We start from the raw sequence: 20,671 nt of genomic DNA, 5'->3' as shown, positions 1-20,671 counted from the left end.
CGCGCGGAGGCAGCCGCTGGGGTCCCGCGCGCGAGCGTTTCCCCCTGAGCCGCTCCTCCTGAGGGCGTCGCGCCTGCCTCCCCCTCCCCACAGCGAGGGCCTGGGGGTGCCGGGGCTCCCGCCGTCCTCTCAGGTCAGCCGCCCCGGGAGGGGAGAAGGAGGCCGTGAGTGGGGGGGGGGGCGCCTTCGTTGGGACTGTCTCCAGTGCAGGTCGCAGCCCCGCAGGCAAGGGCACTCTGGTGAAGTGAGGTGACGCGGCCGTCGTCTGCCTTCGGGCCGGTTACTGCTGTGAGGTGTTGCTGTGGGGCCGGGAGCTGCTGCTGCTGGTGTGTGCAGAGTGCCGTTTGCTCCCTAGGCAGCCCCAGCCCTGAAGGAAGCACCTTACATCCAAGAAAAGTAAGTGCGGCTAGGGGATAAGGTATGCCTTTTGGGGAGGGCAGGGTGGTCTTACCTTCTCCAAGAGGCCTACCTGTTACTTGTTCTTCTCTCACAAGTATCGCCTTAGAGTTGGTAAAAGATGGGTCACATCACCATCGTTTTCACAACTCGACTCTTCCTAAAAGTCCTGGAAGAAGCAAGCAAGCAAGCAATCATGTCAACTGTTTAACCTCAATTTACAAAGGTACATGTTTGCTAGGGTAACACATGAAGGGCTTTAAATTCTGTAAATTTTGACAGGTGAATTTTGTCCCTTCGCTTCAGGGAAAACCTGACACAGGAGATGTTTCCCTGTGTACCTCTCTTTCCAACCAAGGATGCATGTTCCCAGAGCCTCTGGATATACAGAAGAGTAATGGCAGTATTAGCAACTTATGTATGCCAACAGTTTGACCTTAAGTTTTTTCTTGCTGCTGTGTTTAATTTTTATTTTTCTGAGAAAAGACTGCTTTTTAAGTAGTATTTTAAAACAGGAAGAAAATTATCCCCCCCCCTTTTTTTTTTTTTAATCCATGTGTTCCTCTCAGTGGCTTTCTGTTGCTTTGCAACCCAAACTATGGACATTCCTTTCATGTATTGTTTTGGTAGAGTTCAGGTGTTGGAACTTGTAGGTCACCATTCATGACAGTAAATTTCAGTAAGGTCCTTTAAGTATAAAATAGGTGAAATGATGGCAGCCATATACTGAATTACATGTACTTGTCATAACAGGTGCACAGTTATTGGTCAGAAGTAGTTTGTTGTGGACAGAATGCAGATGCAGAAAACTGGCAAAGTTTTGGTGGAGACATGTCATCCAGTAAACAGTGACTGCTAAACAGGGAAATGCTGCTGAAAAGCCACCAAGAAAAAACACTTGCTACATGACCCCACAAGGCCTCTTTGTGGTCTGCTACGAATTCCTTTCATATCTCTGTTATCTCTGAAAGTTTTCATCACTGTTGGGTCAACTGATTTAAATCACTAAAATAGCAGAAAATTGATTACGAGAATGGCGGAAGAACTCTTCCAATTTAGTGAGTTGAATCAGCTTGTGGAAAAGGTTTGATGAGTGGCAGAGCCAGAACAAAGGGTGGGGAACAGAACTGACCAGAGAGTGAGGAGAGAGGGAAGACCAGAAGGAAGAAGGAGTTTGAATTTGGAAAGCAGTGGGATGGGCATGCCCTTTCAGTGACAGTTAACAGTTAGGTCGGCTCAGCTGCAGGTCAAGTTGCAGTTCTAAGAGAAAGGAAAAAAAACGAACAAAAAACCCCAACAGATTCTGTAATATGTTTCCTAACTGAAACAATTTCCAAGAGTCCAAACTTAAGCTACCTGCTTCAATCAAAAGGGATAACGTTGGTTTTAACACAATTTGACAAATAGATTGCTATTTATCTGGGTGTGTGGTCTTGAGATTTTTACAAAGCTTTACTAAAATGTGGAAAATCTCTAAAATTCAATTATTTAGCTTATAACACCTCACTCGCAAAGGCACTGAAAATAATGAGAGTTTTAAGCTACTTCATGTTGCTCATTATTTTAAATGATGCTCTATATCGTATTATTTTAAATGATGTTCCATATCATATTGTTTGCATGTGAACTATATTAAATCGAGGTATGTAAATGATATTCCCCTAGGACTTTTTTGAAACCAGAATGTGTATGACAGGGAGTAATATTTAAATATGAGAAAGTAGTAGAAAATAAAAGGCTACATGGAAGAATTACGGTAAGAGCATATTGCTTTGTGCTGAGTAGGGAACATATTGATGTTGAAAAAAGACGGTGCAATTTTCCTGCTCTTCTGCTTTTATAGAGGCTAATGTTGCTAGCTGGAAGAAAAAAAATTCTGGTGATTGTAAATCTACCAAAGATTATTCGCAGTGAAAGAGAGACCACCTCTTTTCTTTCTCCCCTCCTTCTTCCCCTGACATCCATTCACTCTGGAGTCTTTTTAAGGTGGCTTTCACTGTCTCATCCTCTTGTAATGGAGGATTTTGCTGTGTGCCTTTGAAAGAGATGTGTACGATCAAAATTCTCTGAGGATTCACTTAGCAGATTTTCAGACCTGACAGTTCTAATGATGGTTGTGTGGTATATTTGCTACCTTTACCAGAAGCAATGCCTCCCTCCTATTCTGCCTCCTTTCCATTTTATTTCTCTCTCGGGAGCTGCAGAGAAGGTGAAAATGGAAATGCTTGGTCATCATACTCTCAGATTAGGTTAAAAAAAAAAATCAAGATGGAAACAAAAATGCTAAGAGAATCAAGTCTTCATCAACTGTGCAGTATGCTGATACAGTTTCTCAATTAAATTATTCATAAAGTTAGCTGTGCAGCATGATAGCAAGAGGAAATTTAGGAAAAGCCTGTAATGAAGATGGAGCAACTGTAGGAAAGCGGGGGGGGGGGGGGGGGGGGGGAATCAATAAGACATTATTTCCTTTCCTCCACTGTAAAATAAGTTTCTGTCTGCCAAAATGATCTTGTGAATGTGGGGGAACAACCATTCCATCCGGCATTTTCCGAAAGGTAACTGTGAAGAGGAACTGATGTTAATGATGCACGGCAAACATAAAAGCCTCATTTTCTCCTACCTCACCGAACCTGTAGCTATTTATCCAGGCACATAAGTTGTGAATATAAGGTTTTCCCCAACTATCAAATTGTAACATTTAAACCATTCTGATTTGACAGTATCTTATACCCAGTCACTGTTATACTTGCAGAGGTAGGTATGACTGTACAAGATATACAAAGATAATGAAGAATCAGGTCCATCAGCTGCGATGTGAAATAACATTGTTTCAGCTGTTGATTGTTAGCAACAGTTTTAACTTGAAAAAGCATTGCCAGTGGCTTAACTACATGCATACGTAAGGGCAAACTATGACAACATCTCATTGGCAAATTAACGTAATTTCCTAATAGAGGCATGATCTGCATCTCTCTGTGAGCTGCCCTGGGGCAATGCCAAAGTGCAGACCCTGAGAGGGGGTCAGTTGTGTAGCTGTGAGCTAGCTATGCCATGCTGACCAAGGAGGGACCAACAGGGAAAGACACCTCCTGCGCACAGCTGGTTAGCAATCGCAGGAATGGAGTCTTGGTTTCTCTCATATTCTGTACCTTTTCAGTTTCTGATGAGCTTTGATTATTCTGTACCCCTCTGCTTGTTCCTAACATAGGGGTCCTTGTTGGCTGTCTCTCTTCACGTAAAACTTTTGTCTGAGTTGGCATTGTATGAAATCCAAAAAGTAATCGGCCAGCTTCTCTGTCTGCATGTATTGTCAGTGGCCAAATAGTATAAAATTGGTTGCAAATTTAGAATGCATTTTTTTCATAAGCCTATGAAAATGAATTGTTATAGTTCAATTACATTTAAAAGATCCATTTTGGGTTGTTAGAGAGATTTTGCCTTTAAGGCAAAACTGGCTTCTTAGCAATGCTGACCTTGTTGTTGAAACCAAAATCGTAAAGGTCACAGTGCTCAATACATACTAGTAGTTCACTGTGCAGAAAGCATCTCTTTGAAAAGGCAGCAATGAAGAAGCAGAATACATAGAATTTCCAGCAAGATGTTTTGTTGCCTTTGGCTGTAGTTTATTAAACAGTACAAACCTAAACCTTAAAAAGAGAAAGACACGTGTGATTTGCCATTATTTGTTGATCTGAATTTGTGTGCATTTAATATTCAGAAAGCATTCATGAAGGTGGTAATGATTTTTGAAAGTGCCTTTTTTGTAGTATTAACAGCTAGTCATCTGAAACTTAATCCTGAAAGTGAATTATTGATTATTTTCTTGTTTACAATGCTTAAGTTATTCTGTCAGGAAATGAAAAAATACTGTATGACTTAGCTGAATAATTGACAATAGCACAAATTGCAAATGGATAACATCAACACAGAATTAATATTTCAATCTGTATGCTGAAATTTGTTAACATAAACTATATGGATAATACTTAGGAATAACAAACATCTCAGGAGACTTAATGGGATGAATCCATAAGAAATATTAGACTATGACCAGTTTTGTGTATCACATTTCTGGTTTTCGCTTGACCAAGTATAAGTCTTGTTATTCATCCAATGATGTTTTTTGCTGGTTGGTAATATAAGCTCTGCAGGTCATCCAGCAATGTAGTGCTTACTTCTAAATTTATTTTCTACATACTGCACTGTAAATTTTCAAGAATGTGCAGGGCTAACTAATTTTATGAAGCAGAGTACTATGGCCTGCTGCAAAGGAGACAAAGACTGTTTCATTTCACAGAGACAATGTTTTATTTCTTTAATCTAAATTTGTTACCATTCTGCAGCAGATGCAGCAGAGCACCTTAAACATATCTTTAAGTACACCCTTAAATTTGCTTGGAATCAATGGGATTTAAAATATGTTTTACATGTCTGGCTGATGATTAAAAATATACGCTTGCTATGCATTTATAGAAGGTAACTATGCAGGATCTGATCAGCCAAGAGCTGCATGCCCTGACTTTCCATCAGGAGACCAGGTATATTCCCTCTCAAGGCACATTCAGCTCTTTCAGGGCCACACGATATAAGTATGATTGTTCCTTTGGCCTGAGCAGCATCATTTCTTCAGAGAGAGATATGTCTTAGTTAATTATTTTTTTAAGGCAATACTGGTTATTCAGAAAAAATGTACACAAATGAATAATTTCTCCAATTACTGTAAAGACAGTCAGCAGCAGGCATTTCCTTGTGCATTATTTACAATTCTGCTCCTTTAGTCAGTTCTTTACCTCAGGGAGCTGAGTGACTGCTTCTTGAGTAGCTGGTTTGCTTTATACTGGCTTTTTGGTTGTCAGATGGCATGGCTACTTGGACAGGTTACCATAAAAAAAGGAAGGATGTGTGTTTGTAGTGTGGTAGCTATTTCATGGATGTTGTCTGAAGGTATCTGTGAAGAAATTTGTAGTTGCTCTGTCTTCAGTAGGAATAAGGTAAGATATCTTCCATTTACTGCAAAATAAGAGTGTTCTTAGAGACAATTACTGCAGAGTAGCTAAAAAAGTGTAAACCTGTACTCAGGCTACCTTGCAATAATTTATGTAAATGTGCTCTTCTAAGCAGGGGTTGCCAAACTGTCACCTAACTGCTCTGTTGTGTGGTCTGAGAATCTCTTATCTACAGCACTTGGTTTCTAATTGGTCGTTTCCCTCTGGCCCAGTCCTTGGGTGATATTTCCAAAACTATTTATAAAAACCCTAAAAGGGGCTACTGTTTCAAAATTCGGGGTCCTCCTTTGAAGACACTGAGTATTTTTAGCTGCCACCTAAGTAAGCATTCTAGGGTGCTTAGCTTGGAAAGAAATAGTCTAGTTATGTGAGTATTGTATTAAATATATTGGGTTTAGGTTTTCGTCATCTGAGTGGCTGAATGATCTTGAGACCTACTCCCATTTTATCCTGCCTCTGCACAGGAGAGATTACTTGTTTTGTTAGAAGTTTTGTTACAGGTTTTGTTACAGTTTTTGTTACTTGCCAAAAGACATCTCTATTTTTAGTCTGCTATCCGTTAAAAAGCAAAAACTTTGGAATTTGTTTTATTTATTTACACAAACCACTGTCATTCCTTCCATTTTTCCCTTTAAAAGTCTAGTCACTGAAGATCTACAGAGTTCAGAAATAAATATATATATATACTTCCTTAAACTACTGGGTTAGAAATTGCTATTTTAACTAAGTGATATGTTGTTTCATATGTTGGAGAAAGATATTCTTTTCCATATTTTTATATCTGTGAATTGTGAATAATATCTCTGATAAGGATGATGTCCTTTTCAATAAAACTGCCTGTTAAAATCATCCTCATCCTCAGAACTGCGTAAATGGATGACTTTGGTTAGTATAATCAAGTTATGAATGTAAGAATAACCTGTACTCTACTTTCTGTGAATTGATAGTAAAATGTAGCCCAAATAGAAAATAAACAAAAATTGGCAATATGAAGAATTGCCTTAGAATAGCCTCACAGTGTCTTAGGATAATTTGTTTTTTTTAAAAAGTTATTGATATGATGAGAAGGGAGATACTGGCAGTAAGAGTTCTCACCTGAAAGCAAACCTTAAAGAAATAATATGTCCAGTAAACAGAATTGTAAAGGTTCTTTAGAGTGGAAGGAGGTCTGGTTGTTTTGGGGGGGTTTGGCTTTTATTTAAGTCCTGAAGAAATCTATCCTTATGTTGTATTAAGAGATGTTATGCGCAAAAACAATTAGCAGAACTGCATCCAGAGTGCCAAGACGATGTATTGTCCAGACACATTTTTAACATATAAGACAAGATCTAAAAAGTAAGGGACAGGGGGCGGAATCAAGTCATGAGTGGAGAAAATCAGATCTCAGCACCAGGCATTTGTAGCTGTCCTTGAGATAAATGGGATAATGGGACAGGGCCATGTGATGGCCCCTTGCCTGACTGGCTAAAAATAAACACTGTACACACTTCATATGCTTCTCTCCGTTTAATGTGTGGGAGGACAGAAAAATCTACGCAGGAACAGATGCTCCGCTCTTGTCCCTTTCACAGCACCCTCCCAGGTTCTTATCCCTGCCCTTCACTCAGTGAAACTATGCTCAAGTGAAAGGCCTCTGTTTAATTATTAATCCCTATATGGTGGGAGCAGGTCTATGGATGTAGCTGAGGATTAACTGGTCTTTTAAAATAATGTTAATTTTATCTGCATTTAAAAGTATGTGATTCAGTCTTTTATATAAAAATAAAATAATAATTTTAAAAAACCCAGAATATTTTATAGATTTATTTAGTCACAATAAATCTTGCACCTCATGGCTAATAATAACAATTTCTCATTACTTTGGTAAGAATCTTGCTAGTGTAAAGAAAAAGGACCAAATCTTACTTCAGGGAAGTACTATGCGATGAAACTGATTCACCGCAAGAATACCTGAATAAGTAGAAGTATCAAAGAAAAAGGAAAGATTCTTGTTTTATTCAACATGGCATATTTTATAAGAAATTCAGATTTTTTTTGTCAAAAAAGTGTTTATTGATAGTTGTCCAGCATTCCGTTTCTCAGTGGGGGTTGCTGGGTTTGGCTGAATTTTTTTCTCCAAATTCTTTGCAAACTGCCAATTTGGCATCTGTCTTTGAGGTGATGATTTATGGAGGAAACTTGCTCACCCTTGACTGTAGCAATAGAGTAAAAGTATTTTAGCTAGGTACTCTGAAGACTTTGAAATGAGTATTGATGTTTATTAATGCAATGTTCTGTGTTTTGGAAGAAGATTAACAGTGGCACTTCAGTTGAAGAATTTGTCTGGTTCATATCATATTACATTCAGATTGCATCTGAAATCTCCGATTACTTTGTTTTGCCTTTGGACAGATGTTCAAAATGCTAGTCAGGATCATTAAGGGTTTGTTGCATAGGTATAGGGATTCAGTGGTGGTGAGGTACATCGCGGGGCTGATTCTTCTCTTGAACTAAATCAAGTGAAACCTTGCTTAAGCCAGAGCTATTGCAGCAACACAAAATGAGCATGGAAAGGATAGTCAAGCACAGAGACTTTCTGCAGGCTGTTTCCTCTTATTCATTCATTGCTTCAACATGTGAGGAACACAGAAACCAGGTGCAGTGCCAATAGGACATCTACCATGATGGCAGAAGGGGAACGAGGAAGTACCACTGCCCTGCTTCCTCTACTAAGCAAATACAGCTCTCTCTCTAATTACATAGTCTGATTTCAGGTATGTTTTATAGATTTCGGTCACGGCAACCCCATGCAGTGCTACAGGCTTGGGGAAGAGTGGCTGGAAAGCTGCCCGGCAGAGAAAGACCTGGGTGTGCTGGTTGACAGCTGGCTGAACATGAGCCAGCAGTGTGCCCAGGTGGCCAAGAAGGCCAATCGCATCCTGGCCTGTATCAGAAATAGTGTGGCCAGCAGGAGCAGGGAGGTGACTGTTCCCCTGTACTCGGCACTGGTGAGGCCACACCTCGAGTACTGTGTTCAGTTTTGGGCCCCTCACTACAGGAAAGACATTGAGTTGCTGGAGCGTGTTCAGAGGAGGGCAACCAAGTTGGTGAGGGTCCTGGAGCACAAGTCTTATGAGGAGGGGCTGAGGGAACTGGGGCTGTTTAGTCTGGAGAAGAGGAGGCTGAGGGGAGACCTTATCGCTCTCTACAACTACCTGAAAGGGGGTGTTGGTCTCTTCTGTCAGGTGGCTGGAGATAGGACAAGAGGAAATGGCCTCAAGTTGAGGCAAGGGAGATTTAGGTTAGGTATTAGGAAAAATTTCTTTACTGAGAGGGTTGTTAAACATTGGAATGGGCTACCCAGGGAAGTGGTTGAGTCACCATCCCTGGAGATATTCAAAAAGCGAGTGGACAGGGTACTTCAGGACATGGTTTAGTGGGCATGGTTAATGGTTGGACTCGATGATCTTGAAGGTCTTTTCCCACCTAAATGATTCTATGATTCTATGATTTCCAAAATATATGTTAAAGCCTGCAAGTTGTAACCATTATCAATTACTTTAAAATAAACATTTTGTGGTTTCATGTTGTGGTAAATACATATAGTCTGCATATTTGACTTTAGTAAAATTTTGCCTTGCTTTCATAAGAAAAAATATGTATATACAGCTATTATTGTTATGTTGTTATATTCAATAACTAAATTTAAATTTGTGCAGAAGGCCACACGTTTTAAAAATCGAGATTTTTTAAAAAATGTTTTTCAGTATGTCCTTTCTCCTAATCCACTGTGTCTTTCACAGCCCTTTTCCTCTCACCATTTCTAATTCATCTGTAAAACATGAATGCCCCTCATCCTCTCATCCACCAAGTCACTCTGGGCCATTAGGGTCCTGGAGCTTCTCATGTTTTCTTTGCTTTGTGATAAAGCTCTTCCTACATCCCTATGTTTTGGAGCCCTTTTCTGCCTTCAGATCCTTTTTTAAGATTTATGTTGATCTTTGTCCCAGTCTTCGTTTCATGCTTGTGCCAGGATAGAGTCCACTGTCCAAGCAATTGCTCTCATTCCCTCTTTTTCCCTAAGGTGAGAAGCTGCCTGACATCTTGCAAGCTTTCTCACTTTCCCCACAGCCAGTAGATCACACCCTTACTTCCACTCCTCATCCTTCCCTTCCTCAGTGACACAGGCCCTTTCCAACCAAAAAACCCTATTTTAGGTGCCTATCAGTAATCAAGTAGTAGTTGGGGCAAGGGAGGTAAGGTCCTGATGACAGTACAGAAAGCAGAGTTCAGTTTCTCCCAAGAATGCCCTTCCTCAATTCAAAAGAAGTGCTAACTAATATGACAGTGAAGCATTCAGTCAGATAAGTGGTAGACTTCCTGAAACTGCATTCTCTGTGCAGTATCTGTAAGACTGACTCGCAGTAACAAATCTGCAGTGTGGAACAGAGCCAGAGAAACCATGAAGAATGAAAGATGTCCAGGCTAGCTAAGCAAATTGGCTTGTATAGGGGAAAGATTGGAATATGTGAGAAATTAAGATAGACTGTTCTTAAAAAAGCAAAAAAAGGTGCAGAACCATTGTCAAGTGTTCTGTCAGTCTTAATTTCTTACAGTTTTAACTGCATTTTTTCCCTTCTTGGGCTTCTGTTAGGAACCTGGTGATGATACCAGTTATCTGCCACTACTATATTAAGGAGATGTTTCTTCCAAAATGATAAGAATTGATGTCATGCTCATAATAGAGTTGTCACTAAACTTTAGAGTCATTGTGGTGACTCGTAAGGCTAAGCATTCCAGCAAAGCTGTCGGTGCAAACTCTGAAAATCTTTTCAGTTTGCATGTCAAAGATTATCATAGACTTTGATATGTATGGAAGAAATTAGAGTCTGTTCCACGGAAATTCTGTGTTCCAGAAAGGCAAATCAGTACAGAGTCAGTGAGGAGGAAGAGTATGGTGATCCATGGGATTAGAAGTGTACAGTGTGAGATTAGAAGCCTAATTACACGACACAGTGAAGTATGGTATAGAAATAATTGATCTAACCACCACTAAACTATTTCTGGAAGTGAATCAGTAGAACCACATTAGTTTGGCATGGAATACATGGTCAGGAAGACTGGCTGTCTTGGTGACATGGCACATTGGCTTGAAAGGAATGTGCTAACATTTCTATACAGCTCTTAGAATCAGGGGCATGTGGGTAAAGAGTGTCCGCACTGTGCCGCACTGACTGGCATGGTGTCCCACTTGGCTTGAACCTCTTCGCATTGCATACCATGTTGTAAGATAGATGTGCTGTAAAACAGCTTGACTTGATTAGCTAGGCAAAATGAGTATTAACAGAAGATAGAATTTCTTTCTTTGACTATACCACCAGAGAGGTAAAGCTCTGTTTAAGTAGAAGAGCATAAGTCATTGACTGACTAGGAATATGTTGAGTCTAAAAATCAAAAAGAATTTTCTGCAAGGGCAGAGGCACTTTGGGGCTGCCAGCTGATCAAGTAGTTATAAAAGGGGATTTGGTCAGTTTCTGAAAGGGATTAAGTGTTACAACTGCAAGTGTAAGAGTTGCCTTCTAGTCCTATGCTCCTGTGTCTCACAATTCTGTTCAAGTGGCAGAGTCAACAAAAAAATTCCACTATTGAATAATCTGGGAAGAGCAGGGTCCTAATTATAACTGTGTGGAGTAATAATCTGCTCTTATCTTTGTACATATATTTCAACTATTGTATATATGTATTTCAGTTAACAGAGTTGAGGGGTGAAAGGAGTGGGTTTTCTGGTAGTCAGAGTATATAACCTTAAAAACATTTAGGTAATTAGGCTTCTTCAGTTGTATGGTTAATGAAACAATTTTGTTTAATCTTGATTCTTTTTAAATAACAGTGATAGAATCAGGCAGGTCCTGGTCAAATTTCTTGTAAAAATATGCAATATTTTACATTGTGATTTCAGTCATTCTAGTCATGAGGACTTGAGAACTGCTGAATTCAGCCAGATGAGAAGTCCACCTAACCTAGTATCCTGTCTTAGTAAGAAGATACTTATGGAAAAACTGTATGAAGGCAGTCATGCTTACTGTGATTTTTCCATCATGCTCTTCTACCCTTCAGTGGCTAGGAGACTCTTTTGTTTAATAGTTACTGCTGACCTACTGAATAGAACTGCTGAATTCATGAAGTCATGATTTTTTTGATCCGTGTATAGTTTGGGCCTTGCAATATCTAATGAAAATGAGTTTAGTTTATTATTACCAAAAAATGTGCATGCCTTCCAATATTTATATTATGAATACTAGTGAATAACTGTTTCCAGCTCACCTTTTTCATAAAATTAATGACTTAAACACCTCTACGATATCCTTCTTCAGATATTTTTCTAATTCTACCATAACCTTTTTGATAATGGAATGACTGCATATAGTATTCATAATATCTGTGGCATGAAAGTATACAGGGCAGACTTTTTGTTTTTGTTCTCTGTTAATTTTTAAATACTTCCTAAGTTTCTGTTTGCTTCTTTAAGCACCAGATGTTTTCAGCTTTCCTGGTGATACTGACTAACACCCCATGTATATATGTATTTTCCCCTCGTCTCTTGATGTGCATTACACTTACTGACATTGAATAGCCTCTGGCATTTTGTCACCCATTCAGTATTGAACCATCCTCTGAAGCTTTTCATAGCCAGCTTTAGATTTCCTCAGCCTCATAGTTTTGTGTCATCTGATTTTTTTTCTTTGCCGTCGTCTTATGTGTGTACATTTCCATATCATTTATGAATATATTGAAGGGCGCAGATCTCTCAGTTGAGCCTATGTCAGTGAATCCTGATACTTTCTCAGTGTGAATATTTCTTTATGAAGAAAAGAATACAAGCAGTACAAAATCTGACCTATAAAAATCACTCATCCTTTTTTTTCTTCTTCCTAAAATGAATTTTTACCACTTTAGTTCCATTATTTATTTATTGCATAAGTAGATGCATTTTTAATTCATTTTCACCATGTAGTTCTGCTTTTCAAAGAATTTGTAGAATAATGGGAAAACAAGACAACAGAAATTCACTGCTATTTGATGATTTAATTATCACACATTGAGTTTAATGGCTCTAATTAACATTTTTATTTCATCAGAGTATGGGATTCTCGCACATACCGACAATTGAGAGTGATTGTCAGGAAAAAGTATATAAAAGAAATTGTTCTTTTTATTTTTTGAATGCTAGCATGTAAAGGTTGTCTTTGTCTGTCTACAATCTTCTATTGGTTTAATCCAGTATGCTTACTTATTACGCTATGAATACCTGCAAATCCTTTAAAGGATTAACTGTATCTGCCTGCTAAGCTTTCCAAGGCAGTTAAAAATAACTGCAGGCTGATTCTACTGACACACTAAAAATTGGACCTACTCTACATTTTATGTTGTATTTGCTGCTGCTCTGACAGATGTAATACAGTCTGGAGGTACTTAAGCCTTCTATGAAGATTCAGGTTGACCAAGTGCTCTTGAAACCCCCATTATAACTAGCAGCTGGTTTCCCTTACAGCCCATAGAGAATTGGCATTTACTTTGTCTCATGAAAAATGCCAGTGACCAAGGACATATAAGGTGCAAGAAGAAATTCAGCTTAATACCAATGCATGACATAAAGGTATCCTTCTCTGTAGAAAAGGCCATGACATACACAAGGTGGTCTGACCAGCTCCTGCAGTGCAGTCCTTTATGTATGGTATGGCTTTTGCAAGCTGCAGGCATTGACTTCAGAAAATGTGGATGTTTTCCACATTACAGAATTATTGTTATATTCTAATACAGTATGAGCGTGTATGCTGCATGCTACTAGATATTAGGAAGGGAGACAAACAGATGAGATTCGCTATAGTGGAAGCCTTATAGGAATGCACAGTTTCTTTTGGTGCTCCAGAGAATGCATGAGAAATTAAAATGTGTACTGACTACCTCTATGCTCTATTATTCCTGCTGGCTATCAGGAAAGAAGAGCTGCCCCCCACCTTCCTTGGTCAAAGAAGTTGAATTGTGGAATATATAAAATGGAAACTTTGAGACAAACCTTTTCACTTTTCATTGTCTTTTGCCAGATATTTTCTTTCTAAAGTCTTGTACTGGTACAACAGAAATTCCAGGTTGCAAAAGGGTGTCATACATGCTTGTATTTTCTTGTTGGCAATGGACAGAATACCTGATGTAGATCCTTCTTTGCTACAGTGATTCCTACCTTCCCTAACAGATTCTTTAGGTTTCTGAAAAAAAGCAGAACTTAGAGTGTACATAACAGCTGAAATTGGTTCTAGCAGTTTTAAGAGCTGAAGGAACATAACATGGCATAAAGCTACTTTGCTCCCAAGTGATAGGCCTCAGGCTAAATAATACTTAGGTGGGTGCATGAATCCTGCATTTGTTCTGAGATGATGAAGGAGGAATATTGAAAACCAAATGCAGTGAGATGTAGATACTCACAGGGGGTAACGCTGTCAGCATTCCTTATAAGGAACTCCTGGCTGTAAAGCAATATGTACTTGGGTCATGGCTTGCCAGCCACCTGGTCAGAGTGTAAAGCATTGACACAAGTGCAGAAGGAAAATTGGATTCATCAGCATGGCTTCAACCTTCAGTCCCAAAATAATGTTTTACAAAGAAAGGCTGCTAAACTTCTTTAGAGTTTAGCTACTCCAAGAGCTAAGTAGTTGTTACTTAATTACTTAATTATTATACTGTTTGGTAATGGAAGGGCTGTAGATTTTTCTGGTCTTCTAAATACATAAGCAAATTCTGCACAATCCAAGCTGAAGGTTCTAGCTTGGATACAATAAGCAATATAACTCCATTAACATAAATACGTGCTACTTGATGTCTAAAATACTTTTGGAGATTGATTAAAGTTTGTGCTGTGGCAATTTCATACTGAGCTAAATCAGGAGATCACATTATCCTTTTTACTAGTTCTAGCTAAGGGAAGCCAAAAAAACTTGGGAGAGTGATAATGTTTTAAACCATTTTTATAGTCAATGTCTGCCCATGCCTACCTGAGGAAGTGCCATGGTTAAGCAGACACATTGCTAGTGATATTTCAGCAATGTCTCTTAGAACTGGCTGCAGAATTTCTACAATGCACTGTATGGCACTGTGCAGGCAATCAATGACATGACTTACCAGGTAGATTATATGATTCTACTTACTTCAATGGTATTTTTTCTAATTAGGCATATATTGCTTAACGTGTGTTTTTATCTGAACTTGATGAAAAACTGTCAGGTTAAATTTTACTCAGTGTTTATTTTGGAGGGAGGAAATGGACTTTTACAAAATGCACTTTCTAATATAAACTATCCAGTACTTTGGTATGAGCAGAAGCGAGCATTCTTATGTTTTAAATAACAAATCTTGTGGAACCCAAGCTTATCAGATTTTTGCCAGAAACTTGCTGGTTCCCTGCCAGCTCATCTACCCATCCACTTGGCAGGTTGCCCAGCCTTCCAAAAGCTGCAACTGCCTCTGCGTCAAGGATGGCAGCACTTCCAGGGCTGCAGGTTCCGGAGCGGGTGGCCAGATGGACTTCCTCTGAGGTACCACCCAAAGGGACTCCATCATCGTGGGGTGATGTGCTGTGCAGACAGCCTCCCAGCAGGCTGGGAGGTAGGCTAAGAAACTTTCAGGTCTGGAGATGTTTTATCTTGTGCCAGCTTTTAGTAGTTTTCTAAGAAATTGTTTTGTAAGTGGACATCCTATTCCTTTCACTAAGGAAGACCTTGTATCTGAAAAGATGGATGTGTGCATTTAACACATTACTTTGTAGCAGTCCTGCTTCCAAGGTTCAGGTAGAAATGACACAAAATGCAACAGCGTGTCTAGAGGAATGTTGCTTTTTAAGCTGAAATTTGGCTTCTGACAGAGGTTAGGTTTTGTTGGGGTTTTGGGTTTTCTTTTTATCTTAACAGACATTCTTGTTTCTCCTACAAATATCCAATCTTATTTAGATTCAACCAGACCTCAGCAATATCTTGTGGACTAATGTGCAATATTTTACTCAGATATTCATGGTAGTTAATACACCCTTGGTATTAATGTATTGTGGAAGGACTGTAATAATAAGTAAAAGCTGATAAGCTTTGTGTTGATGTGTAAATTGTTGTTGACCTTAACAGTTTTTCTCCTATCTTTTTAGTGCTGAGAACAGTACAATTTAATAGCACAGAGCAATGCTAGTGAAGTTTTGGAGATTGTAACTCTTCATGTCTGTATAAAAGTTAAGTGCTAACCATTACTCAAACAGGTTAGTAAAATAAAAGCATACAAAGCAATTCTGCTTTCTTTTTCTGATTATTCTTTAATAGTTCACTGCATTTTAAATAGCTTGTTAGAAAACTTACCTTTCCTAACAGACCTCTGCTCCAAAAATAAATCAATTCCACAGTAGTAGGCATGGTTGGAGAAGAACAACTTTTTCTGCTCCAGCCATTGCTTGTAGATTGCTACTATGTGCCATATAAGTAAATAAATCTCTCTTTTACTGAAGTTAAATGATATTAAAAGAGACATGTTAATGTAATGAAGCAACTGTCATACACCAAATATTTTATAGACTTGCCTGGAGATGATAATTTTTTTTACTAATTACCCTCAAGGAAATTTAATGAAGAATTTTTAATTAACAAAATACACTAGAGCATAAGATAATTAATGCTTCTTATCATTAATTTGTCAAACAGAAACTATAAAGATGACATTCTGATAGATTTTCTCCAGCTTTGTAACTTTTTCAGCAAGTTTACTTAGTAACTTTACTTTATACCTTGACCCACTAAAGTTGGTAAGTCCATTCCTGAAGTTCCTAGTAAGGTAGAATAATGGTTTCAGAATCTAGGTGGATAATCTTTTTGCTTATACAGTGTTATCTAGCAGTGCAAGAACTGAAGAACCAAACATTGCCTTCATTGACTGGACCAATGGCTCATCAAAATCAGTGTGAAGGATGGAAGCACTATAATTAAAAAAATAAAATAAATACTCCTTTCCTGTTTCTCAGCTAATACAATATATATTGTATCCCCAAGGGTGGAGAAGGTTGGCCTTGTTGTGCGTTTAGCAGATGCTTCCAATGTCCTGTCCAAAATGAAACCAAGCTCAATTGATTAGCCTCTGTGCTACTCCAGCTCTATGTGTATTGAAAGCATTGGAGCTGTGCTAATAATGAAATTAGAGTGAAATAGAGATAAATCATACACACTGTTTCTTGAAAATGTCTTTGAAATGATGACAACTAGTTTCTCTTTGATTTTTTTATTCTTTTGCACCAGTCAATATAAAAATTTTGCTAGCATGTTTTTCACAACATTTACAGATTAAAAGTAGTTGCCTAACTCCATTACTGCTTACAAACTTAATAACATGCTTGTATAGAACAGCAGACTATGATGGTCATATCTTCAGCTGCATACTGACAGCGCCAACTGCATAGCTGTTGACTTCATGAGGATTTAGATATAAAGTTAAAGTTAAGCCCATGCTTAACTGCTTTGTCAGTCTGTCTCTCCCTCTCTCGTTGCTCTTAATATCATATAAAATCTATGAAATTTAGCTCATTGTCCTGGTTTCAGCTGGGATAGAGTTAACTGTCTTCCTAGTAGCTGGTATGGTGCTATGTTTTGAGTTCAGTATGGGAAGAATGTTGGTAACACTGATGTTTTCAGTTGTTGCTAAGTAGTGTTTAGACTAAAGTCAAGGATTTTTCAGCTTCTCATGCCCAGCCAGTGAGGAAGCTGGAGGGGCACAAGAAGTTGGCACAGGACACAGCCAGGACAGCTGACCCAAACTGGCCAACAGGGTATTCCATACCATGTGGCGTCCCATCTAGTATAGGAACTGGGGAGTGGGGGCGGGGAATCGCCGCGGGGAGACTAGCTGGGTGTCGGTCGGCAGGTGGTGAGCAATTGCACTGCGCATCATTTGTACATTCCAATCCTTTCATTATTGCTCTTGTCACTGTATTAGTGTTATCATTATTAGTTTCTTCTTTTCTGTTCTGTTAAACTGTTCTCATCTCAACCCACGGGTTTTGCTTCTTTTCCCGATTTTCTCCCCCATCCCACTGGGTGTGGGGGGGGAGTGAGTAAGCAGCTGCGTGGTGCTTAGTTGCTGGCTGGGGTTAAACCACGACACTCATGCTGACATACAAATGAATGTTCAGCTATTTCTATATGTTCTTTGTACCCAAAACCATGGTTGATTTACTCTTGTTCCAAGCCCAAAGAAAAGACTGTATCCACTGTGACTTCCATAGTGGTATGCTCTGGGTGTGAATGTGTGTGTGCACTCTGGGCGTAAGCGTGTGTGTGTGTGTGTGTATCTATTCTCAAAGGCAATGTATGGGCCTCTTGTCTAACCAAAACTTCTGTAATTAGATAGACTGCATTTCAGAATAAATCCTTTCTAGTGAATCTGCTCCCAAACTCGTGCTTTTTACAGTAGATGTAAATGAAGTCCTCTTCTTTTGTGGCTTTTGATTTGAATCACTTAATGTTTATCACAGTTATTGATATTTGTTTTTCATTGTATTTAAAAATGTTTACAGCAAAATATTACAGTAGTAATAGTAGCAAATATTTAGAAAGTGAATTGCACAAGAGCTGTTTTATAGCCTGAGACTGTCATCTCGTATACAAAACATAAACGTTATTACACAAAGTATAATAAAACTATGGCTGTAATTACTGCTTTAATAAACAGTATAGATTTTTCTAATATTTAATAAACTAAGAAATTTTACCACAAGTGTAACCTCATATTTCTGTGATTTATGTGCATTCTTCCCCAAAACAGCATTCATTTGCAGTAAGATTTAGTTGGGCGTTTATGCCTGACCAAACTAATGAGTGTGATATTAGACTGTCTAGAGCGCTATGGATATATTTAAATAAAAAGATTTGTAAGTGCCTTAATTATCTCGATAAATTAGGAACTAAGTGACAATATTGGCCTATATTAGAATTTAAAAAATTTATTTTAAGCACACATCTACTTAAAATTTAGTTCCTAAAAATTTTGGTAGCATGTCCATGTACATTTTCATATTTTTAGTATTTGCTAGATGTACTGTAGTTTCCCCTGGCATATGTGTCCTGTAAGGCAAGGGACAACAGAATCAAGAAAGAAACATCTGACCATGTCACAAATCCAATTAACTTTGACAAGGCTAGTAAAGTCAAGTGAATAACAAAGCAATGCTGTCTGGAGGCAGCTTTGTATTTTAGATCGTACTGGAGATGGTAGGACACCAGCTGGACAAAGCAAAAATACTCTGGGCAGCTGAATTTTCTGCATCTACTAAGACCATCTTATACCCTGACAAGGTCAGAGCATTACAGCATTTTCAAGTGTCAGATCTCATCTCTTCATTGTTTCTAAGTGGCAGGGAGGAGGAGGGAAGCATTCCCCTCACAGAATGTAAAATATGTGCTAATGTCATTACAAGGTAATGCAGTGAAGCAGAAACCGCAGTTAACATCACACAGTCTCTCCTCAACCACCACCTCCATGTTTGGTTATGACAATAACCTTCAACACATTTCAGTACAACAATCCTTGGGCAGAAATCCTGGTGATTGTGTAATCCCAGGACCTATGTATGTTAAAAGTAGCTTTCCTTTTTCTAGCTCTTGACACATGTAGTTATCCTATGTCCCATTTAATGAAACCAAACGACTATACGATTGCTTCACTGGTCTGCTGCATTCATTCATGCTTGGGACTCAAAAATGTGGGTGAATTTCTCATCTCAAGTATAGCAGTATCAACCTAGTGATGCTCCTTTGGCAAAATTATTTTGGATTTATCTTGAGAGGAGAATCCATTTCCTGACCTTCTGACTAGAAATATAAGTTCTTCACTGCATGTTTCTGCATAGAAGGGAAATACATACTCCATTTACTTTATCTGTGTAACTGAAACAATACTGTATTACACTTGGAAGTTCTACAGCTTTGTCTCTCTTCTCACTCAAACGTATTTCACAATCATGCAGTACCCTCAAGTAAAATGCTCACTTTCCATTTACACTTGAGTAATGGAAGAAATTTTAGACCCATCAAGTATTACACAACATTCACTATTATTACTGTTAATTGTCGACGTTTTTTGCAGCTCATAATAACCTACTTTTCTAGTTGCCAGAATAGTCAAACACATAGTTTATCAGCTCTAATACGGGCCCTGAAACTGGAACAGCTATCCTCAACTTTGGGATGGAGGAAGGAATATTTTTTGGGGAAACAACATGAGAACTGGGGTTAGCTCGTATCTCGCAACTCGTTTGCAGCTGACTAGTGTTGGAAATTTCCCAGCACTTTTCTAATTTTTCTATTTCATTGAAACCAAAATCATATTAAGTTCAGCAAAATTTTCCAAAGGGAGATTTCTCACGTTTGGAATGGGATTTCTGGTCTAGAAATCAGAAACAAATACACACAATGACTCAGTGGTTAGGTTATTAAATTATTAGATTCAGAGTAGGGAGCTGAAACTGTTTCCCCTCTCCCTGCAACTTGAAGAGATTGCATGCAGTTTTGTTCTCACATAGAGGCCAAAAAAAGTAAAAACTTCAGAAAGTCTGTAGTGCCTGTTTTCTAGTTAATCTTAGTGTTGGTCCCATCTTCCCTGACACTGAGAATTTAACAGGGGGTGAGATGGGTAAGTTTATTTTAACTGTCAGGATGGTCTCTGAGGTCAGGGAAAGGAGCAAGGAAAGAATGAATAATGTGTAAGATTGCTTCTACAGAAAACTAAAAATTAAACATATCATCATGCTTCTACCTTTTTCTAACTGCATTGAAACTTGATCTTCTTGTTACAATTTTGGACACAAATAGAATTTAGCAAATGGATATATGCTGTAGATGCAGCACAGGCATATGCTGACATACGATTACCATATGTCAGTCCACAGTGATTCTCTAGCTCCTGAGACATGTTTTGTTCTTTAAATAGCTTTCCATCTTTTTAACATTTTGCAACATGTGACTATTTTCGTTATGCTTTTTTTCTCTTTCCTTTGAAGCCACATGCATTTACAACTGATTTAGATTAGGCAGAAAGGACTGATAGAAAGAAGCTAAAATAGCTTTCAGAGATTACTATTGCAGTCAAATACATTTGGAACTTGAAGTGCCAACGTGAACTATTGAAACAAAATCTACATTGATCTTTATAAGTAAAGAGAACATTTTATGGATTGGGATTTTTGTCCTGGATTCATCCAGGATCATATA

At 38.5% G+C, this 20,671-nt stretch overlaps 1 long non-coding RNA gene across 1 annotated transcript; it reads left to right on the top strand.

Moving 5' to 3' along the window:
• Positions 1-3: 3 nt before the first annotated feature.
• On the top strand, positions 4-15,709 carry LOC115339917. Its single transcript, XR_005932091.1, has 2 exons — positions 4-396; positions 12,937-15,709. It is a non-coding gene; the product is annotated as an uncharacterized LOC115339917 (long non-coding RNA).
• Positions 15,710-20,671: the final 4,962 nt, after the last annotated feature.

The sequence above is a fragment of the Aquila chrysaetos genome, chromosome 3 (assembly GCF_900496995.4).
Source record: "Aquila chrysaetos chrysaetos chromosome 3, bAquChr1.4, whole genome shotgun sequence".
NCBI lineage: Eukaryota > Metazoa > Chordata > Aves > Accipitriformes > Accipitridae > Aquila > Aquila chrysaetos.
Note: the sequence above shows the minus strand (reverse complement) of the source record. Positions and strands in the feature narration are given on the sequence as shown.